The sequence below is a fragment of the Chrysemys picta genome, unplaced genomic scaffold, assembly GCF_011386835.1.
Source record: "Chrysemys picta bellii isolate R12L10 unplaced genomic scaffold, ASM1138683v2 scaf74, whole genome shotgun sequence".
Classification (NCBI taxonomy): domain Eukaryota; kingdom Metazoa; phylum Chordata; order Testudines; family Emydidae; genus Chrysemys; species Chrysemys picta.
The window spans coordinates 142,860-166,625 of NW_027052781.1; the positions used below are offsets into that span (position 1 = coordinate 142,860).

The 23,766-nt window shown below is 49.4% G+C and overlaps 1 long non-coding RNA gene across 1 annotated transcript; it reads left to right on the forward strand.

The window, feature by feature from the left end:
• Positions 1-9,219: 9,219 nt before the first annotated feature.
• LOC135977910 (uncharacterized) lies at positions 9,220-19,714 on the forward strand. The gene is made up of 2 exons (XR_010595343.1): positions 9,220-9,338; positions 19,397-19,714. It is a non-coding gene; the product is annotated as an uncharacterized LOC135977910 (long non-coding RNA).
• Positions 19,715-23,766: the final 4,052 nt, after the last annotated feature.

Here is a 23,766-nt window from a genome sequence, read left to right on the forward strand (position 1 = left end):
TGGTCCCTCTGGAAGTGATGCAGGTGCTGGGGCTGTTTCCATTGACTGTGATCCGCTGTCCACTGGTGCACTATGTGGTATCTCAGGCTCTGGCTGAGCCTCTTGGGTAGGGTTATCTGCTGCTTCCGCCAGGTCAGGCTCGCTGGTGCCCTCTGGCGTTGGAGTTGTAGACGGGTTTGCAAGCGCTGGACTCAGTGCTGGCAATGGTCCTGGTGCTGGTTGCGTTGCCAGTTCCGGTTCTGGGACTGGCTTTGGCTGGGTCTCTGGGATTGGATTCACTACGGCTGTTGCAGTCGTTGGCAGGGGATCCGGTTCCACCACCTTTGTCTGGGTCTCTGGTAACACAGCCGGGGCCCTGGTGGACGGCTCAGGAACAGGGATGGGGGTGAAAGCTTGCTTAGCCTTTGCTACTTCCAGTTCATGCTTCCTTTCTTTTTCTCTCTCCTCCATCTCTTTTTTTTTTCAGCTCCATTTCTTTTTCTTTCAACTTCATCTCTCTCTTGTGGGCCTCCTCTTTGGCTTTTTCTTCTCTTTTTCTCTGCTGTGTCTTGAGTTTTGTTAATTGAAGCAGTCTCTGATGTTTTCTTTCATTTTCTTCTGCTTTTAGTTTGGCCAGTTCTATTTTTTTAGCTACTTCTTTGGTAGTCATTTTCCTGTTTTCTTGTGCTGGGTCACCCCCTCTGCAGTTGACTGAAACTGGGAAGCTCTCAGCTTTGGCTGCTGCTGAGTTAAGAGAGACTTTCTAACTAGCTACTCCCGAGGATGTAAAAAGAAAAAAAAACCAATTCAGCTTGTAAATTCCTTTTACCCTGTCGTTTGCTAATTTGAACACTTCTCTTAACAAAGGACCTTGTTAAAAAAACTTAACACCTCTGCCTTCAGGCAAGGAGAGAGAAGATATGCATCTATCTCCAGCTCTGCTTTTCAAGCAGCTAGAAAGAAAAAAAAATCTCAGTGGCTTTGGGTTTAAAATGATCCCACCTCTACCACCATGTCAAGGCTGTATCCCCACTTTGAACTTTAGGGTACAAATGTAGGGGCCTGCATGAAAACTTCTAAGCTTAACTACCAGCTTAGCTCTGGTCCGCTGCCACCATCCCAAGGCTAATTTCCTTCCCTGGGTAGCCTTGAGAGACCTTCACCAATTCCCTGGTGAATACAGATCCAAACCCCTTGGATCTTAAAACAAGGAGAAATTAACCATTCCCACTTCTTTCTCCCACCAACTCCTGGTGAATACAGATCCAACCCCCTTGGATCTAAAACAAGGAAAAATCGATCAGGTTCTTAAAAAGAAGGTTTTTAATTAAAGAAAAAGGTAAAAATCATCTCTGTAAAATCAGTATGGAAATAACCATACAGGGTAATCAAACTTAAAGAGCTCAGAGGACTCCCCTCTAGTTTTAGGTTCAAAGTACAGCAAACAAAGATAAACACTCTAGTAAAAGGTACATTTACATGTTGAGAAAACAAAGGAAAACTAACACGCCTTGCCTGGCTATTTACTTAGAAGTTAGAAATAGGAGAGACTTGTTTAGAAAGATGTGGAGAACCTGGATTGATGTCTGGTCCCCCTCAGTCCCGAGAGCAAACGCACAACCAAAACAAAGAACACAAACAAAAGCCTTCCCCTCCCCACGGCCAAAGTGATGCACCAGCTCCGCAACATCTGGCACTTGTGCCAGGTGCCTGAGACACTTCAGGGGCTGTTCCTCTGAGGCCTTAGCAACTCCCTCTCCCTGCTGCAGGTACTGCTCTGGCTCACTGTAAATGGGGAGCTAGTGGAAGGGGAAATGGAGCCCCCTGGCACTCACTAAAAGGGAAAGTGGTGGATTCTCCATCTCTTGATGTCATTTAATCAAGACAAGATGCCTTTCTGGAATGTGTATGCCCAAAAAGTAACTATTGTACTATACAGGAAGCCTATGATATGCAGGGGCTTAGATTAGATGCTCTAAAGGTCTCTTCTGCCCATCAAGTCTACTAATTTTGGAAACACTGAGTGTAGCATTGGGAGCAGCCTCTGATGTTTTACTGTTTGGCCGGCTTGCTTCGTAGAATGAAGACGCATGGAGTGGGGTGATCCCCAGAGAGTAGCTCAAACCTTCATAGTGTCAGGCCAGCAGCAGGACATTAGCACTTCAGGGGATGGTTGGGTGTGACAGTGACATCACAAAGGACTTTTGCAGGAGCTCAGCCTATTGGTCAAAGTTGTTAGGGAGGTGGTGACCTCAGAGAGAGATGCTCACATCAGCCAGGCATGACAGGAGCACAGGGCCAGGGAAACCTCAGAGACACCTGTGGCTTTGCTTCAGCAAGTCTCCTTCTCGAGGTCTCTCTTTGAGGACTGAGAGAGAATTAGGGCTGACGTATGTGAGTGCGAGCAGGAGCCTCTTTCGAGTTTTCTCCTTTCTCTTTACTGATTTTACTAGAAAACAGACGTCCCTGTTAAGAAGGTAAGAGCCTCGGAGAGGTTTGTAACCTTTTCAGTCTGATCCACCTGGTGCCAGCTGAATTCTAGGCATGGAAAACACTAGCTCAAGGTGGCAGATTTTTATTCCCTCCCTGGGATTTTGTCCCGTGGAATCACTGGGGACATTAGGTTTTGTCCTTTTTGTTTTACCTTTTCCTCCATCCCTCCTTCCTTTCTCTTCAACTCTTACTTCTTTTGTCCTTTCTCCTGTTCCCCTCCCACCACCAGGAGTGGGGTGTGTGTGTGTTGCTGGGGATGCTCTTCACCTCCCCTTGTGGAAAGTTGATCCAATACTGTGAGGTTGAAATAGTGCTTCGACTCCACTGACACTAGATGCTGCCATCCTGTGGCTTAGCATTAGTGTCTGGGATGACTTGGAGCAAGATCTCAACCTCCCCGCAACCCACTTCACTGCTGCCAGAATCCCTCCTGCCCCCCCTGCTAGAGCCACCTCCCTGCCCAACCTGGGTGGGGGTGGAGAAGAGGGTTTTGATAACTTGAGCTGTGGTTTGGAGGTGGAACAGCTGTCAAGGGCACTGAGGGGGAGGTAGCAGATGCTAATCCTACAAGGATGGGGGTTGGCACTGGAGGTTACCGGAAAGGAGAAGAAGACTCCATTCTGGTGTTGAGGAGGAGAATTCATCCCTCAGTGGTGGGCAGGTGCTGGGTGGAAATACTGCTGCTTCCAGGTGGCCTTAATTCCCCCTGTTACCTCTGGGCGTTTGAGTCTCTGACAGGTTCTCGTTCCCTTCCAGCAGGAGGACGTCACGGCCAAAGTGATGCACCAGCTCCGCATCATCCAGCACTTGCGCCAGGTGCCTGTGACGCTGCAGGGGCTGTGCCTCTGAGGCCTTCAGCAACTCCTGCTCCCTGCTGCAGGTACTGTTCTGGCTCACTGTAAATGGGGAGCTAGTGGAAGGGGAAATGGAGCCCCCTGGCACTCACTAAAATGGAAAGTGGTGGATTCTCCATCTCTTGATGTCATTGATTGAAGATTACATGCCTCTCTGGAATGTGTGTGCCCAAAAAGTAACTATTATACTATACTGGAAGCCTATGATATGGAGGGGGTTAGATGAGATGCTCTAAAGGTCTCTTGTGGCCAGAAAGTGTAGTAATTTTGGAAACACTGAGTGTAGCATTGGGAGCAGCCTCTGATCTTTTACTGTCTAGCCGGCTTGCTTCCTAGAATGAAGACGCATTGAGTGGGGTGATCCACAGAGAGTAGCTCAAACCTTCAAAGTGTCAGGCCAACAGCAGGACATGAGCACTTTAGGGTTTGGTTGGGTGTGGCAGTGATATCACAAAGGCTTTTTCAAGGACCTCAGCGTACTGGTCAAAGGTGTTAGGAAGGTGGTGACCTCAGAGAGAGATGCTGACATGAGCCAGGCAGGACAGGGGGGCAGGGCCAGGGAAACCTCAGAGACCCCTGTGGCTTTGCTTCAGCAAGTCTCATTCTCGAGGTCTCTCTTTGAGGACTGAGAGAGTATTAGGGTTCACGTATGTGAGTGCGAGCAGGAGCCTCTCTCCAGTTTTCTCCTTTCCTTTTACTGATTTTACTAGAAAACAGACGTCCCTGTTTAGAAGGTAAGAGGCTCCAAGAGGTTTTGGATCCTGCTCAGTCTGATATGTCTCGTGCCAGCTGAATTCTAGGCATGGAAAACACTAGTTTAAGGTGGCAGAATTTTATTCCCTCCCTGGGATTTTGTCCCGTGGAATCACTGGGGACATTAGGTTTTGTCCTTTTCGTTTTACCTTTTCCTCCATCCCTCCTTCCTTTCTCTTCAACTCTTACTTCTTTTGTCCTTTCTCCTGTTCCCCTCCCACCACCAGGAGTGGGGTGTGTGTGTGTTGCTGGGGGTGCGCTTCACCTCCCCTTGTGGAAAGTTGATCCAATACTGTGAGGTTGAAATAGTGCTTGGACTCCACTGACACTAGATGCTCCCATCCTGTGGCTTAACATTACTGTCTGGGATGACTTCGGGCAAGGTCTCAACCTCCCCGCAACGCACTTTTCTGCTTTCAGAATCCCTGCTGCCCCCCCTCCTAGATCCGCCTCCCTGCCCAACCTGGGTGGGGGTGGAGAAGAGGGTTCTGATAACTTGAGCTGTGGTTTGGAGGTGGAACACCTGTCAAGGGCACTGAGCGGGAGGTAGCAGGAGCTCATCCTACAAGGAGTGGGGTTGGCACTGGAGGTTACTAGAAAGGTCAAGAAGATTCCATTCTGGGGTTGAGGAGGTGAATTGCTCAAAGGTGTTAGGGAGGTGGTGACCTCAGAGAGAGATGCTGACATGAGCCAAGCAGGACAGGGGGGCAGTGCCAGGGAAACCTCAGAGACCCCTGTGATTTTGCTTCAGCAAGTCTCCTTCTCGAGGTCTCTCTTTGAGGACTGACAAAGTATTAGGGTTCACGTATGTGAGTGGGAGCAGGAGCCTCTTTCGAGTTTTCTCCTTTCCTTTTACTGATTTTACTAGAAATCAGTTAGAAGCAACAAAGCACATTTGGTGATTTTTTGATGGTTGGGGTCTCTGGTGATTGGTTCCATATAAGATGGGGGGAAAAAATGGAGTCTCCTTCCTTGGAGGTTTTTAAGGCCCGGCTTGACAAAGCCCTGGCTGGGATGATTTAGCTGGGAATTGGTCCTGCTCTGAGCAGGGGGTTGGACTAGATGACCTCTTGAGGTCCCTTCCAACTCTGATATTGTATGATTTTGTGATTCTATGAAAACAGACTTCCCTGTTCAGAAGGTAAGAGCCTCCAATAGGTTTTGCAACCTCCACAGTCTGATCCATCTGGTGCCAGCTGAATTCTAGGCATGGAAAACACTAGTTCAAGGTGGCAGAATTTTATTCCGTCCCTGGGATTTTATCCCGTAGAATCACTAGGGATATTAGCGTTTGTCCTTTTCATTTTACCTTTTCCTCCATCCCTCCTTCCTTTCTCTTCATCTCTTACTTCTTTTGTCCTTTCTCTTGTTCCCCTCCCACCACCAGGAGTGGTGTGTGTGTGTGTGTCTGTGTGTGTATTGCTGGGGGTTCTCTTCACCTCTCCCTGTGGGAAGTTCCTCTAAAACTGTGGGGTTGAAATAGTGCTTGGACTCCACTGACACAAGATGCTGCCATCCTGTGGCTTAGCATTAGTGTCTGGGATGACTTGGGGCAAGATCTCAACCTCCCCTCAACCCACTTCACTTCTGGCAGAATCCCTCTTGCCCCCCCGCTAGAGCCGCCTCCATGCCCAACCTGGTTGGGGGTGCAGAAGAGGGTTCTGATAACTTGAGGTTTGGTTTGGAGGTGGAACAGCTGTCAAGAACACTGAGTGGGAGGAAGCAGGAGCTCACCCTAGAACGAGGGGGGTTGGCACTGGAGGTTACTAGAAAGGACAAGAAGACTCCATTCTGGGTTTCAGGAGGTGAATTTATCCCTCAGTGGTGGGCAGGTGATGGGTGGAAGTAGTGCTGGTTCCAGGTGCCCTTAATTCCCGCTGATTCCTCGGGGCGTTTGAGTCTCTGACAGGTTCTCGTTCCCTTGCAGCAGGAGGACGTCACGGCCAAAGTGATGCACCAGCTCCGCATCATCCGGCATTTGTGCCAGGTGCCTGAGACACTGCAGGGGCTGTGCCTCTGAGGCCATCAGCAACTCCCGCTCCCTGCTGCAGGTACTGCTCTGGCTCACTGTAAATGGGGAGCTAGTGGAAGGGGAAATGGAACCCTCTGGCACTCACTAAAAGGGAAAGTGGTGGATTCTCCATCTCTTGATGTCATTGAATGAAGACTAGATGCCTTTCTGGAATGTGTGTGCCCAAAGAGTAACTATTGTACTATACAGGAAGCCTATGATATGCAGGGGCTTAGATTAGATGCTCTAAAGGTCTCTTGTGGCCATAAAGTCTACTAATTTTGGAAACACTGAGTGTAGCATTGGGAGCAGCCTCTGATGTTTTACTGTCTAGCCCACTTGCTTCCTAGAATGAAGACGCATTGAGTGGGGTGATCCACAGAGAGTAGCCCAAACCTTCTTAGTGTCAGGCCAGCAGCAGGACATTAGCACTTAAGGGTTTGATTGGTGGCAGTGATATCACAAAGGTCTTTTGCAGGACCTCAGCATATTGGTCAAAGGTGTTAGGGAGGTGGTAACCTCAGAGAGAGATGCTGCCATCAGCGAGGCAGGACAGGGGCGCATGGCCAGGGAAACCTCAGAGACCCCTGTGGCTTTGCTTCAGCAAGTCTCCTTCTCGAGGTTTCTCTTGAGGACTGAGAGAGTGTTAGGATTCACGTATTTGAGTGAGAGCAGGAGCCTCTTTCGAGTTGTCTCCTTTCCTTTTACTGATTTTACTAGAAAACAGACATCCCTGTTTAGAAAGTAAGAGCCTCCAAGAGGTTTTGGAACCTGCTCAGTCTGATCCATCTGGTGCCAGCTGAATTCTAGGCATGGAAAACACTAGTTCAAGGTGGCAGAATTTTAATCCCTCCCTGTGATTTTGTCTGGTAGAATCACTGGGGACATTAGGGTTTGTCCTTTTCGTTTTACCTTTTCCTCCATCCCTCCTTCCTTTCTCTTTATCTCTTACTTCTTTTGTCCTTTCTCTTGTTCCCCTCCCACCACCAGGAGTGGTATATGTGTGTGTGTGTGTGTGTGTGTGTGTGTGTGTTGCTGGGGGTGCTCTTCACCTCCCCTTGTTGGTAGTTGATCCAAAACTGTATGGTTGAAATAGTTCTTGGACTCCACTGACACTAGATGCTGCCATCGTGTGGTTTAGCATTAGTGTCTGGGATGACTTGGGGCAAGATCTCAACCTCCCCGCAACCCACTTCACTGCTGCCAGAATCCCACCTGCCCCCCCTGCTAGAGCCGCCTCCCTGCCCAACCTGGGTGGGAGTGGAGAAGAGGGTTCTGATAACTTGAGCTGTGGTTTGGAGGTGAACAGCTGTCAAGGGCACTGAGGGGGAGGGTAGCAGGAGCTCACCCTACAAGGACGGGGGTTGGCACTGGAAATTACTAGAAAGGAGAAGACGACTCCATTCTGGGGTTCAGGAGGTGAATTCATCCCTCAGTGGTGGGCAGGTGCTGGGTGTAAATACTGCTGGTTCCAGGTGTCCTTAATTGCCCCAGATTCCTCGGGGCATTTGAGTCTCTGACAGGTTCTCGTTCCCTTGCAGGAGGAGGACGTCTCGGCCAAAGGGATGCACCAGCTCCGCATCATCCGGCACTTACGCCATGTGCCTGAGACACTTCAGGGGCTGTTCCTCTGAGGCCTTAGCAACTCCCTCTCCCTGCTGCAGGTACTGCTCTGGCTCACTGTAAATGGGGAGGTAGTGGAAGGGGAAATGGAGCCCCCTGGCACTCAATAAAAGGGAAAGTGGTGGATTCTCCAACTCTTGATGTCATTGATTGAAGACTAGATGCCTTTCTGGAACGTGTGTGCCCAAAAAGTAACTATTGTACTATACTGGAAGCCTAAGATATGGAGGGGGTTAGATGAGATGCTGTAAAGGTCTCTTCTGGCCAGAAAGTCTGCTACTTTTGGAAACACTGAGTGTAGTATTGGGAGCAGCCTCTGATGTTTTACTGTCTAACCGGCTTGCTTCCTAGAATGAAGACGAATTTTGTGGTGTGATCCACAGAGCGTAGCTCAAACCTTCAAAGTGTCAGGCCAGCAGCAGGACATGAGCACTTTAGGGTTTGGTTGGGTGTGGCAGTGATATCACAAAGGCTTTTTCAAGGTCCTCAGCGTACTGGTCAAAGGTGTTAGGGAGGTGGTGACCTCAGAGTGAGATGCTGTCTTCAGCCAGGGAGGACAGGGGCTTACGACCAGGGAAACCTCAGAGACCCCTGTGGCTTTGCTTCAGCAAGTCTCCTTCTCAAAGTTTCTTTTTGAGGACTGAGAGAGTGTTAGGGTTGACGTATGTGAGTGCGAGCAGGAGCCTCTTTCGAGTTTTCTCCTTTCCTTTTACTGATTTTACTTGAAAATTAGAAGGTAAGAGCCTCCAAGAGGTTTTGGAACCTGCTCAGTCTGATCCATCTGGTGCCAGCTGAATTCTCGGCATGGAAAACAGTAGTTTAAGGTGGCAGAATTTTATTCCCTCCCTGGAATTTTGTCCCGTAGAATCACTGGGGACACTAGGGTTTGTCCTTTTCATTTTACCTTTTCCTCCATCCCTCCTTCCTTTCTCTTCATCTCTTACTTCTTTTGTCCTTTCTCTTGTTCCCCTCCCACCTCCAGGAGTGGTGTGTGTGTTGCTGGGGGTGCTCTTCACCTCCCCTTGTGGGAAATTGATCCAAAACTGTCGGGTTCAAATAGTGCTTGGACTCCACTGACACTAGATGCTGCCATCCTGTGGCTTAGCATTAGTGTCTGGGATAACTTGGGGCAAGATCTCAACTTCCCCGCAACCCACTTCACTGCTGGCAGAATCCCTCCTGCCCCCCCCTGCTAGGGCCGCCTCCCTGCGCAACCTGGGTTGGGGTGGAGAAGAGGGTTCTGATAAGTTGAGCTGTGGTTTGGAGGTAGAACAGCTGTCAAGGGTACTGAGGGGGAGGTAGCAGGAGCTCACCCTACAAGGTGGTGGGTTGGCACTGGAGGTTACTAGAAAGGACAAGAAGACTCCATTCTGGGGTTCAGGAGGTGAATTCATCCCTCAGTGGTGGGCAGGTAGTCAGTTTAAATACTGCTGGTTCCAGGTGCCCTTAATTCCCCCTGATTCCTCGGGGCGTTTGAGTCTCTGACAGGTTCTCGTTCCTTTGCAGGAGGAGGACGTCACGGCCAAAGTGATGCACCCGCATCATCCGCCACTTGCGCCAGGTGCCTGAGACACTGCAGGGGCTGCGCCTCTGAGGCCTTCAGCAACTCCCGCTCCCTGCTGCAGGTACTGCTCTGTCTCCCTGTAAATGGCGAGCTAGTGGAAGGGGAAATGGAGCCCCCTGGCACTCACTAAAAGGGAAAGTGGTGGATTCTCCATCTCTTGATGTCATTGAATGAAGACTAGATGCCTTTCTGGAATGTGTGTGCCCAAAAAGTAACTATTGTACTATACAGGAGGCCTATGATATGCAGGGGCTTAGATGAGATGCTGTAAAGGTCTCTTGTGGCCATAAAGTCTACTAATTTTGGAAACACTGAGTGTAGTATTGGGAGCAGCGTCTGATGTTTTACTGTCTAGCCGGCTTGCTTCCTAGAATGAAGACGCATTGAGTGGGGTGATCCACAGAGAGTACCTGTGTCAAGGCTGTATCCCCACTTTGAAGTTTAGGGTACAAATGTAGGGGCCTGCATGAAAACCTCTAAGCTTAACCACCATCCCAAGGCTAATTTCCTCCCCTGGGTAGCCTTGAGAAATCTTTCACCAATTCCCTGGTGAATACAGATCCAAACCCCTTGGATCTTAAAACAAGGAGAAATTAACCATCCCCCCCTCCTTCCTCCCACCAACTTCTGGTGAATACAGATCCAACCCCCTTGGATCTAAAAGAAGGAGAAATTAACCATTCCCCTCCTTCCTCCCACCAACTCCTGGTGAATCAAGATCCAAACTCCTTGGATCTTATAACAAGGAAAAATCAATCAGGTTCTTAAAAATAAGGCTTTTAATTAAAGAAAAAGGTAAAAATCATCTCTGTAAAATCAGTATGGAAATTAACCTTACAGGGTAATCAAACTTAAAGAGCTCAGAGGACTCCCCTCTAGTCTTAGGTTCAAAGTACAGCAAACAAAGATAAACACTCTAGGAAAAGGTACATTTACAAGTTGAGAAAACAAAGGAAAACTAACACGCCTTGTTTGAAATAGGAGAGACTTGTTAGAAAGATGTGGAGAACCTGGATTGATGTCTGGTCCCTCTCAGTCCCGAGGGCGAAACACCCACACAAACAAAGAACACAAACAAAAGCCTTCCCCTCCCCAAGATTTGAAAGTATCTTGTCCCCTTATTGGTCCTTTAGGTCAGATGCCAGCCAGGTTACCTGAGCTTCTTAACCCTTTACAGGGAAAAGGATTTTGGAGTCTCTGGCCAGGAGGATTTTATAGTACTGTACACAGGACAGCTGTTACCCTTCCCTTTATAGTTATGACAACCTCAAACCTTCAAAGTGTCAGGGCAACAGCAGGACATTAGCACTTCAGGGTTTGGTTGGGTGTGGCAGTGACATCACAAAGGCCTTTTGCAGGATGTCAGCTTATTGGTCAAATGTGTTAGGGAGGTGGTGACCTCAGAGAGAGATGGCTGACATCAGCCTGGCAGGACAGGAGCACAGGGCCAGGGAAACCTCAGAGACCCTGTGGCTTTGCTTCAGCAAGTCTCCTTCTCGAGGTCTTTCTTTGAGGACTGAGAGAGTATTAGGGTTCACGTACGTGAGTGCGTGCAGGAGCCTCTTTCGAGTTTTCTCCTTTCCTTTTACTGATTTTACTAGAAAACAGACGTCCCTGTTTAGAAGGTAAGAGCCTCCAAGAGGTTTTGGCAGCTGCTCAGTCTGATCCACGTGGTGCCAGCTGAATTCTAGGCATGGAAAACAGTAGTTTAAGATGGCAGAATTTTATTCCATCCCTTGGATTTTGTGCCGTAGAATCACTGGGGACATTAGGGTTTGTCCTTTTTGTTTTACCTTTTCCTCCATCCCTCCTTCCTTTCTCTTCATCTCTTACTTCTTTTGTCCTTTCTCCTGTTCCCTTCCCACCACCAGGAGTGGTGTGTGTGTGTGTGTTGCTGGGGGTGCTCATCACCTCCCCTTGTGGGAAGTTCATCGAAAACTGTGGGGTTGAAATAGTGTTCGGACTCCACTGACACTAGATGCTGCCATCCTGTGGCTTGGCATTAGTGTCTGGGATGACTTGGGGCAAGATCTCAACTTCCCCGCAACCCACTTCACTGGGTTGCGGGGCCATCAGCAACTCCCGCTCCCTGCTGCAGGTACTGCTCTGGCTCACTGTAAATGGGGAGCTAGTGGAAGTGGAAATGGAGCCCCCTGGCACTCACTAAATGGGAAAGTGGTGGATTCTCCATCTCTTGATGTCATTGATTGAAGACTAGATGCCTTTCTGGAATGTGTGTGCCCAAAAAGTAACTATTGTACTATACAGGAAGCCCATGATATGCAGGGGGTTAGATGAGATGCTGTAAAGGTCTCTTCTGGCCATAAAGTCTACTAATTTTGGAAACACTGAGTGTAGCATTGAGAGCAGCCTCTGATGTTTTACCGTCTAGCCGGCTTGCTTCCTAGAATGAAGACGCATTGAGTGGGGTGATCTGTAGAGAGTAGCTCAAACCTTCAAAGTGTCTGTTCAGCAGCAGGTGATTAGCACTTCACGGGATGGGTGGGTGTGGCAGTGACATCACAAAGGCCTTTTGCAGGACCTCAGCCTATTGGTCAAAGGTGTTAGGGAGGTGGTGACCTCAGAGAGAGATGCTGACATCAGCCAGGCAGGACAGGGGCGCAGGACCAGGGAAACCTCAGAGACCCCTGTGGCTTTGCTTCAGCAAGTCTCCTTCTCGAGGTCTCTCTTTGAGGCCTAAGAGAATATTAGGGTTCACGTATCTGAGTGCGAGCAGGAGCCTCTTTCGAGTTTTCTCCTTTCCTTTTACTGATTTTACTAGAAAACAGACGTCCCAGTTTACAAGGTAAGAGCCTCCAAGAGGTTTTGGAACCTACTCAGTCTGATCCATCTGGTTGGGGAGGGCGTTGGGGGGACAAGGAGAAGGATAGGTCAGGGATTCTGAGGGGGCAGTTGGGGGGCAGGAAGTGGGTGGGGGTCAGATAGGGGGCAGGGCCAGGCTGTTTGGGGAGGCACAGCCTTCCCTACCCTAAAGCTCATTCAGCAGTTGGAGGCTTGCAGACAGCTATTTAACACAATGAGTCAAGCTGTTATCTTTTCCCTTAGGGCTACCATCCCTTTCACTTCTCAAATGGTGTCCCTAGCCTCTGTTTGTCAGAGGGTGGAGATGGATGGCAGGAGAGAGATCACTTGATCATTACGTGTTAGGTTCACTCCCTCTGGGGCACTTGGCATTGGCCACTGTCGGTAGACAGGATACTGGGCTGGACGGACCTTTGGTCTGACCCAGTACGGCCTTTCTTATGTTCTAATCTAAATGAACCCAAAGTTCTGGAGACAGATATGAGTCAAGGAAGCCAGCAGAGTATCAGAAACCTGGAAGAATCTCTGACTGGATGGGCTCAGGCGTTTGGTCACAAGCTGAGGTGGTTCAAAAGTTTTAGATTTTTTTTAAGCAGAATTTTTTATTGTTTCTTTAAACAATCAAACACAGCAAGCAGCAAATATTTGGCCACACATTTCTGAAACCCCAAACCATGTTCAGGTTTTGGCAGACTAATTTCAGCTTTTCAATTAAAAAAAAACCACAACAAATTTTGAAGGAAAGCAGACATTGTCCGTGATTTTTTCTGCTTTTTAAAAACCCCTAAGTTTTCGATCCAAAAAAAGTTTTGACGGAAAATATTTTCCCAACCCTTTTAGTGCCTTTTAGCACTAGCTGATGCTGAGAACCAGTGATACCTTGTAAAGGTGACTTGAAAAGAAGTTTTCTCAAAACTGAGTTTGTGCTGAGATGTGGAAGGTTTTTAAATGTTTATTTTCCCAGGGCCACCCGGGGGGTGGGGGGAGGCAAATGGGGCAATTTGCCCCATGGCCACAGGGGTCCCCACGAGAATATAGTATTCTATAGTATTGCAACTTTTTTTTATGGAAGGGGCCCCCAAAATTGCTTTGCCCCAGGCCCCCTGAATCCTCTGGGCGGCCCTGAACTTACCTTGGTGTCTTGTGGCTCTGCTCCTCCCTGAAACAAGGAGAAAGTGAGCGATGAGAACTCCCCTGAACATAGACACTCTGAATAGTATGCACTTTCAGTCTATATTAGGAATTAATGAGATTTACAAAATTTGGGCAGGATCGCGGTACAAACAAACAAGCAGAAATGAATAGACAGTAAATTACCTGGGAGCTTCTACTCTAACACTCAAATAAAGTCCTTAAAAATATGTTTCAGTCAATCTCTATTCAGAGCCTTCTCAAATTTAAATAGTGGGAGTTGGGTACCGAAGTGTCCCTTGTTCCCATGAAAATCCTTCCCTTCAAAGCATCTCAAACTGACAACTCTGTTAACTTTGTGTCAGGTTTAATATTAGAAAAAACACACACTAGACGAATGTGTTATATAAATATTAAACCAAACCAAACCACTAAATATCTGAAATTTCAACTAAATTTCCAATCCTATCCTTCCCCCAGCTGGTACATTCCTGACCCCTAATATGAACACGTATGGGTATGTTATAAATATTACAAGTCAAGAACATTCTCACAGTATGTAACACACACAGCTGCTTTCGACAGAACCCCCAACCTCAACACCTAACAAGAGGCAAGATAAATAAAAATCAGATAAACTGTATGGGTTTTATCTTGACCTGCATTCTGATTACCAAGAATCTTCACTCCCCAGGAATGAAGATTATTTAGATAGAATCAATAATACAGAATACGCCATATAAAGCAATTCAGAATCACCATTTACCCTGACTCAATACTTTAAGGAGAAGAACACTCTGATGGCTTGGATACCATCTGCCAAGACATTGTATCTTATCGGATTCAGTGTTGTTGAAAGCTATGACACTGATAGAAATAGAGCAGACATTTGTCTGACACTTCATCGAGAGGCCTTCGGGAGCCACTGAAGGAAGATCAGTCAATAGGCAGACAAATGTAACTGGGGCCGAGCTGTGCACCCAGCAGGCCAAACATGGTTCCCCACACACCTGGAAATGTGAGTTACGGGGAGGCAATGCGGGGTAATCACGATGGACAAGGAAGCTTTCCTCACCAAGTGAATGATGGACATCGTACTGGAAAAGGGGGAGGGAGGGATGCTGATGCTCTGTGTAATTCAAAACTGAGTAGGCTAATGTACATTCATGCCTGGCAATAACTGAGGGAACATTGTTAGGGGGCTTATTCCTTCACCCTCTCACTTCCCTGGTCCTTCTCGCATGAACAGAGAGTAACAATACCCAAAGTCCGAAGGTGCAAACAATTCGATGAACTTCCAGGAAGCATGATTCCAGTTTCCTTCTCAATCCAAGATACGCAACTTCAGCTACGTGAATAGCATAGCTGAAGTCGAAGTATCTTGGATCGAATTACCTGGGGTCCAGACAGCGCGGGATCGGTGGCCGTGGCTCCCCCGTCAACTGCACTACCGCCGCTCACTCTGGTGGAGTTCCGGAGTCGACGGTGTGCACGTTCGGGGATCGATATATCGATCCCAGATAAATCGATTGCTACCCGCCGATACGGCGCGTAGTGAAGACGTACCCTAGTGTCCCCCTTCCCAGCTCTGACACCACAGAGCCTTGCCTGTGTCCCTGTTCCTGTTCCCATTCCCTGTTCCCATTCCTGCCCTTAGCAAAACATGATCCCAATTCCCCCACCCACAGTCTCTGTTCCCATTCCCCCCTTACTTCCTGATTGACTGCAGACTATATAGTAAAACTTGAGTTCTGCTTAGCTAGGGTTACCATATTTCAGCAAGCAAAACAGAGGACGGGAGGAGCCCCGCCCCTGCCCCTCCCACTTCCCACCCCCCAGAACCCTCAACCCTCCCCCCGTTCCTTGTCCCCTGACTGCCCCCTCCTGGGACCCCTGCCCCTAACTGCCCCCCAGGACTCCACCCCCTATCTAAGCCTCCCTGCCTCTTGTCCCCTGACTGCCCCAACCCTTATCCACACCCCCACCCCCAGACAGACCCCTGGGACTCCCACGCCCCATCCAACCACTCCCCACCCCCTGACAGCCCCCCCCCAGAACTCCCAACCCATCTAAACCCCTCTGCTCCCTGTCCCCTGACTGCTCCGATCCCTCTCCCCACTCCTGCTCCCTGACAGCTCCCCCCCAGAACTCCCAACCCCCCACCCCTCCCGCTCCTTGTCCCCTGACTGCCCCCTCCTGGGACCCCTGCTCCTAACTGCCCTCCAGAACCCCACCTCCTACCTAAGCCTCCCTGTTCCTTATCCCCTAACTGCTCCTTCCTAAGACCCCCCCCCAACTGCCCCCCAGGACCCTACCCCCTACCTGTACCCTGACTGCCCAAAACTTTCTCCACTCCCCCCAAAAAGCCCCCCCCCGAACTCCCGACCCCCCCCCGTTTCTTGACTGCCCCCTCCAGAACCTCCCTGCCCCTTCTCCTGCCCCCCTGGCCCCCTTACCCTGCTGCTCAGAACAGGGTGTTGGGCTCTGCGCGAGCCGGAGATGTGGCTGCGCTCCCCAGCACAACACACAACACGGTCCCTGGCCCTGCACAGTGCTGCTGGAGCCGGGCGCGGGGCTGCCGGGGAGGAGCTGCCGGCTCAGAATGCAGGGAGGGAGGGAGGAGGAGGAGCTCCTCTACAGCTGCTCCGGAGTCCAGCCCGTGACTTTCCTGCAGCCCTCCCAGCCGCTCGCTCTGCTCTGCCGGGGGGGGGGGGGAAATCCCGGACATTTTGAGTGATTTACAAATTCCCCCCGGACGCTATTTTTAGCACAAAAAGGAGGACATGTCCGGGTAAATCCGGACGAATGGTAACCCTAGCCGACCCAGGCTGGAGACGCGCCTCCTCCCCCCACACCCTCCTTACCTGCTTCAGGCTTCCCGTGAATCAAATATTCATGGGAAGCAGGGGAGGGGGCGGAGTTGGGGCGGGGACTTTGGGGAAGGGGCAGAGTTGGGGCGGGGGGGCATGGGCGGGGCCCCGTGGAGTGTCCTCCTTTTGGAGGCTCAAAATATGGTAACCCTAGGGTCGGCCCGCCCAGCACTGCCAGTCCCCGGCCCGGCCCCCAGCCGAGCACCTCCGGCCCGCCCAGCACTGCCGGCCCCCGGCCCAGCCTCGCCGACCGCCGGCCCCCAAGCCCCCGGCCCGGCCCGGCCGACCTCCGTCCCCCAAGCCCCCGGCCCGGCCGACCTCTGTCCCCCGAGCCGCCGGCCCCCGAGCCCCCGGCCCGGCACCGCTGGCTCCCGAGCCCCCGGCCCGGCACCGCTGACCGCCGGCCGCCGGCCCGCATGTCCCGATTTTCCCGGACATGTCCGGCTTTTGGGGATTTCCCCCCGGACGGGGATTTGGAGCCCAAAAAGCCGGACATGTCCGGGAAAATCCAGACGTATGGTAACCCTACTCTATGCACGGTAAGAGAAGGGACAAAGGAAGCAGCCATTAAACAGAAGACTAGATCCTGGATGAAATTTGGCCAGTAAGACTGTTGAGAGCTTTGCTTTGAATGTAACACAATTTGTTAAGTTAGGCGCCAATTGTGTTTTATCGTCATTTTTCTTCTAACCATTTTGGACGTTTATGCCTCCTTACTTGTATTCACTTAAAATCACTCTCTTTGTAGTTAATAAACTTGTTTAATTGTTATATCTAATCGAGTGTGATTAAATTGAAGTGTCTGGGAAACTCAATTTGGTGTAACAAATTGTGCATATTATTTCTTTTAAAGAAATATGGACTTTTTATGAATTTGTCTTGTGCAGAGAGGGCTTGGCATTACAGGACAGATATTGCTGGGGGAACACCCTGAAATATAACCAAGGTGTGGCTGGCTGGTAGGATTGCCAAATTTCTAATCACACAAAACAGAACACCTCTGCCCTGTCCTCTCTCTTCTTCGAGGCCCCGCCTATGCCCTGCTCCTTCTCCGAGGCCCCGCCTCTGCTTGCTTCATGCCCCTCTCCAATCGTTGCTCACTCTTCTTCACCCTCATTCACTTTCACCGGGCTGGGGCAGAGGATTGGAGGGGGAGGCGAGGACTCTGGCCTGGGGGGTGCAGGCTCTGGGGTGGGGCCAGGGATGAGGGGTGCGGGGTTCCAGCTGCAGTTACTGCAGCTGCGAGGAAGCAGCTGCCAAGACCCTGCAGCCTCTGGGCACATGGGTGGTCCTGCAGCTCTACACATTGGTCACTGTACCCTCTACACATTGGAGCACTTAGGGGCCACAGGGACTTAGTGGCCACTTCTAGGAGCCACGTGGCGCTGGGGCAGGCAAGGAGCCTGCCTTAGTCCCAAGCCCCTGCTGCACCGCCGACTGGACTTTTAACAGTCCACCAGAGCCACCAGGGTCCCTTTTCGACCAGGCGTTCTGGTGGAAAACTGGATGCCTGGCAACCCTACTGGCTGGCTGCTGCACACACACAGACGTAGCTGGGAGGGACTTGCATGCTGGAGGCTGTTTGTGAGCAGTCCTGACTGGTGCGTACAGCAGCAAAGCAGTGAAAAGGGAACCCCAGGTTAGGGGGAAAGGGTGACCCAGCTACGCACTAGTCTAGATTGTCCCCTGGGTATGTCACACCTGCCTTCTGCAGGGTTTTGTGACTCACAGTCTAAGGCGTCAGTCTCTCCCCCATTTGTTGTGCAGGAGCTCAGGCGCCTAACTCAGGCTTTGTGAATCCCAGTGATTTTTCTAGGTGCCTAGAAGTGAAGTGTTGTGACGCTCAGCATCACTGTGCCTAACTCCTGTTGTGTATTCAGACCGTCGGGCCAACGTCCCTTTGTGGAGCTGGGCCTAATCTCATTTTGTAATGGCAGCACAATATCATAATCTTGTGCTTAGAGTTTAGACATGGAGCCCTGGGTGAACTTGATTTTCTCTGTGAACTGCTGCATGTGAATCAGATTAAAGCAAAGTGGCAGCACATCACAAGTCAAATCAGCTTTAAGGAAACCCACGAAACCAAAAGAAGGGGTTACTCTCCTGTGCAGTAACTGTAGTTCTTCTAGAGGGTGTGTCCCTAGGGGTGCACCACACTGGGCCTGCGTGTGCCCCTTGTGCCCTGCATCTAGGCCAGTGGCTCTCAAACTTTTGTACTGGTGACCCCTTTCACATAGCAAGCTTCTGAGTGCGACCCCCTCCCCTATAAATTAAATTTTTTTTTTTTTAAATTAACCATTATAAATGCTGGAGGCAAACCGGGATTTGGGGTGGAGGTTGACAGCTCACGACCTCCCATGTAATAACCTCGCGACTCCCTGAGGGGTCCTGACCCCAGTTTGAGAACCCCTGGTCTAGGCCATATCAGGCTGCATGGCCAAACAGTCCGCTGAGTTCCTTCTGCACCACCAAGTCTGAGCAGAAACTCTGAAGCAGAGGGGAGGCGGACGGGTAGTGGGGCATCCAGAGGGGGACACATCTCAAAGAACTACAGTTACTACACAGGGGGAGTAACCCCTTTTTCTTCTTCAAGTCCTATCCCTACTACCGCTCAGGGTGATTTCTGAGCAGTATCCCCAGTAGGAGGAAGAAGCTTTGGAATGGAGTCCAGAACAGAAGAGAAAATTGCGTTGCTGACTGCAGCATCAGACCTGGAGACATCGACTAATGCATAGTGTCTAGCGAAAATATCTACTGAAGACCACATATCGGTCCTGCAGCTGTCTGAAATGGGCACATTTTAAAGTAGATCTATAGATGTAGACTGTGATCTGGTTGAATGTGCCAAAATACTGATAGGGAGTGTAATGGCGACAGCTTGGTATCAAGTTGTGATTCAAAAGTCTCTGGATGGAAATGACAAATCCCTTAAATCTATCTGCAATCAAAATGAATAGTCTATTGGATTTGTGAACTGGTTTAGTTCTGTCGAGGTAGAAGGCTTCTGCCCTCCTGACATCTGGAGTGTGGAGAACTGTCTCCTGGTGGGAAGTATGTGGTTTTGGGAAGAAAACTGGCAGCTATATGGTCTGATTCAGGTGAAAATTGGAAGTCACGTTAGGGAGAAAGCTGGGATGCAGTCGGAAGGAGACCTTCTCCTTGTGAAACATTGAAAGGGGGTGTGGGGAGGGGCTGCCATGAATGCACCAATCTCGCTGACTCTGTGAGCTGAGGTATAAGTATGAAAGGGATTTTTGAGCCATTGGTGATCCACTGAATCTCTGTTTGTTTGCAGGAGTGTAGATGCCCAAAGTGCATAATATGGTCCTGGAATCTTTAAGGGGATTTAATGACTTGTCAGTGTTCTCTGCAAACAACTTTCATCTGCCAAATTGAAGAGCCTCAACTGTATTCTGAATTTCCCTGGGGAAGCCAGACAATATCAGCCAGGAAGCCCGGCACAGAACTGCCGCCACAGAGATGCAGTGTCTGTATCATCAAGAGCTGCCTGCAAAGACATTCTTGCCAACAACTGACCCTCAGCAACAATTGCCTGGAATTGTTCTCTTTGATCCGAGTGAAGGCATTCAATAAATGACTCAAATTATGTATAGTTGGTAAAGTATTTGGCCATAAATGCTGGGTAATTTGCATAGAGGAATTGCAGCATAGCTGATGAATAGGCCTTCCAGCCTAGTGGGGTCCAGATGCTTTTGGTCTCTGTCATATGGGGTGGATTTGTAATGGTGTTCACCACATCAACAAAGAGAGGTTGGAAAACAGCAATTCAGAGTCCTTGGAGGGGACATAGTATTATTTGTTAGCCCTCCTACAAGTGGGTGTCACCGTAGCTGGGATTTGCCAGATGGTTCTAGTGGGTTCCCATAGAGCCTCATTAATGGGAAAGGTGACTCCTGATGGCGTCACAGAGTGCAGAATATCCAGCAGCTTGTGTTGGAGTTCTCCAAGTTCTTCCAGTGGTATCTGCAGATTCTGGCACTGGCTTAATGTGGTCCTGGAACTGGCAAAAATCATGAACTAGCAGAAAGGCATCAGGGCCTCATCTGGGAAGGAGGTCTGAGATGTGGCTTCTTTGTCTGCCCTGGACTGCTGTTCCTGAAATGTTTCCTCTTGCTGCTGGGGAGGGGAAGTTTGGGTCTCCCTGTCATCCCAATGGGATGGGGCTGGGACCTAGAGAACTGCTGACAATAGGCAGTATAGGGATTCCAATATGTCCCTTGAGGCCATTACTGGGAAGGGGGTAGCATCCGGAGCTGCTCCCACCAGGATCGATGAGGTCCCAAAACATCTCCCCTGCCCCTTCGGGAAAGGGGTGTGTGTGTGTGAGGATGCTTTGGAGAACCTTGCACAAAAAGAGAGGAGGTAGAGGGAAGGTCATCTGGAGCAGCTCCCAGAGAATGGGACTGGCAGGACAATGGCACCGGGGAGGCAAAGGGATCTGGAGATGGGGGATTCTCGATACCGAAAGGTGCTCTGTGGCTGCTACCAACAGAGACTGAGGTTCAGCACTCATCACCAATTCCTTTTGTAGTCTGACGTCCTGAGGTACCGAGAGCTTTTGTGGTACCGAGAGGTGTCTGTCCTTTTCTGATGGCAATGGAGTCCTGGGGTGCCACGGGGCTGGTGCAGATGAGGTTGAAGGCTTTCATGGTACCTCAGCAGTTGGTAAGGATATTGAGAGTGGAGTCTGAGATGACAGTACTGCTCCTTCTTGTTTGGTGCTACCAGGGTCTTCCCAGAGCTCTGGTTGGACTTAGAATCGTGGCATTTTCCCATGTCCACCATATTGGAGGAGCCTCTTCCACCTTGAGGAAAACCTCTCAGAGGCTGTAGATCTGGCTGGAGTGAATTCTTTTTGTGGAGGAACCCCTGGGAAGGGCACTAGATTTGCTCTTCTGGGAGACTTCAGAGGAAGGCTCTGAGAATTTCTCCTTCCCAGAAGAATGCTGAGCTGAGGTGGAAGGGCCCTATTTGCCCCTGGTAACTGACGTCCAGGGGTTTCCTGACCTGACTCAGGAGCAGGCTGGAGGGAATTCTCCATCATAAAGTGTCAAAGTTTGACTGCCTGGTTCTTCCCAGCCCTATAGTTCAGGCCTAGGCATACATTGCACTTCTGCAGCATGTATGATTCACCCAGGCATCTTTACAAGAGAGGCAGCATTTGAGCTGAATGAAGCGGACATGCCCCTTACAGGGGAGTCTGTGATGGATCCCGCACTTTCTCTTCTTGTGAGGGTGTTCAGGGCGCCATTTCTCACCCCGATCTGGGGTATTAACTGTCCCACTAGTATCCCAGAAAAGGGAGTGGAGAGGGAGGGACCCCAGCCCGACCTCTACTCCGGGTCCCAGCCCAGGGGCCCTTGGTATAGTGGCAAACCACTTGAACTAGTGATTCCTTCCCCTGGGCTACTTTCCTCTCTGGCCCTTCAGCTTGTGGAGCTTCCTGCCCTCTCTCTGCTTGGGCTAAGTTTCTCCCAACCCCTTGTGTCTGTGGAGTTCCTCTGCTCGGTACAAGCTGGGTTTCCCTTTACCAAGGGTCTTGGGCTTCTGGCCCGCCACTGCACTTTTCCAAACTCTCCTCTGCCTCCCTCCAAACTGCTCTCCTTCAAACTGCTCTCTGCTCCAACAACAAAGCACTCTGCTTCAGTTCCTCCAACTGTCTGATTGAAGCAGGGGGGTTTTTATCAGGTGACTGGCTTCAGGTGCTCTAATTGGTCTAATTGGCTTCAGGTGCACTAATTAAACTGTAGCAGCGTCTCTTCCCTCTACAGGAAATATGGTTCTCAACATCCTGGGGCTTCCATATAGCCCATCTATCACTCTCCTGCTGCCATCTGGCCATGCTGTATCACAATATATATACCTTTATTTTCTATCAAATGGAGAACAAATACCTAACAAACTGACTAATAAAAAGATACAAGCTACTGTGGTAGATCAGAAGCAGATATACTTGGGGGATGGTTTGCACGCGCAACCTGATATTGCCTTGTCAAGGCTGATTCCCCATTCCGGCACTTTGAGTGCAGAGGGTGGGGGCCCGCAAGGATTTTAAAAGTTAATACTGGCCACTCCAGGCTTCTAAACTCCCAAGGTTACAGTTTCTCTCTGACCTTGGCTTGGTAAACACTGCCATCAACCAAATGCAAAACCCTTTTTGGAACCCAAGAAGACACCCTTGGGAATTCCTTCTGGTGAGGTACCCTCAAGCCCTTTCACCTCCGCCCCCTTTGGGGAAGAGCTGAGAAAGAAAACAAAGGAAATTAGCTGTTGCCACCAGTTAATTAAACATGTGCACAAATCTCTTAGGACACCAAAAATCCAATCATGTGCTATACAACAGCGCTTCTGGGATTATCCGTTTCAGTCTAACATCTCTTTCTAACTTCTTCAGACTCACTCTTTTCAGCCGCCTCTATGAATTTCTCTTTTCTAAAGTCTTTGTAGTCTTCTTTGATCTTCACACAAATTCCTTTGCACAGTGTTCTGTATTCTTTGCCCATTTTTCCTTCTAATTTCATGCGCACCGTCCTTGCCATCAGATTCACAATTTCCTCACTGATCCTCTGCTTGCATCCCAACATTTTCAATGCTTTTCCCTTCTTAGCTGCTGAGATTAGCTGTGAGATAAACTATTCAGAGGCCTCATCGATGTCCTTGTTGACCTTTATACTCAAGGTTCATTTCACTCACTTCCTGTACAAATGCCTCTTCGTTGAAGTGCCATTTTTGCTTCAGTTTCTGGCTATCTCTCAACTTCATAGACATTGTCAACACATATTTTGAGCGGAACATATTTTGAGCGGGCTGATCCTGTGAAAATGATTCGTTCTCGTATTGTCGCTACATCATTAAAGATTCTTCTGGTATCCGTCTTTATATAATCAATCTGATTCAGTGCGACTCCATCCAGATGTTTCCTTGTCCACTGCCGACAAGGTTCTTTTTCAAATATTGTGTTCATTATGTGGAGATGGTTTGCCTCTCCGAATGCAACCAGACAATCATTTCTTACACCTTTACTGAATTTTCTCACATACTTTTCTTTTTCAATCTTTTTTCCACTTACTATTGCATTGAAGTCCCCTTGGATAATTGTGTAGGTGGATCTTTTCTGCATTACCTCCTCCAGCTCTTCGTAGATATGGTCCATTTCTTCATCTTCCTCTTGCTGCGTGGGAGCATACACCTGAATAATTTGAATCGTTCTCCTTCATTTTATCTGAAGCGTGAGACCTGCTATTTGGGGTGACACGATGTTGCCGCTAACTATCCTTGGAACTGTTTCTTTCCTGACAATGACTCCTACACCGCCAATCCTTGCTCTATTGTCAAGTGATCTTCCTAGGAATACTTGCTCTCAGCTTTTCCATTGTGCAATGAGGTCTTTTATTCTTGTGTCAGAGGGGTAGCCGTGTTAGTCTGGATCTGTAAAAAGCAACAAAGAGTCCTGTGGCACCTTAAAGACTAACAGATGTAGTGGAGCATAAGCTTTTGTGGGTGAATGCCCACTTCATCAGATGCATGTCTTTTATTCTTGTTTCACATAACCCTATGACCTCGGCTTTTATTGATTTTCTGACTTCAATGTAAATGTCGATATATGAATCGGATGACAGTGTTCTTGTGTTGTGACTTGCAACA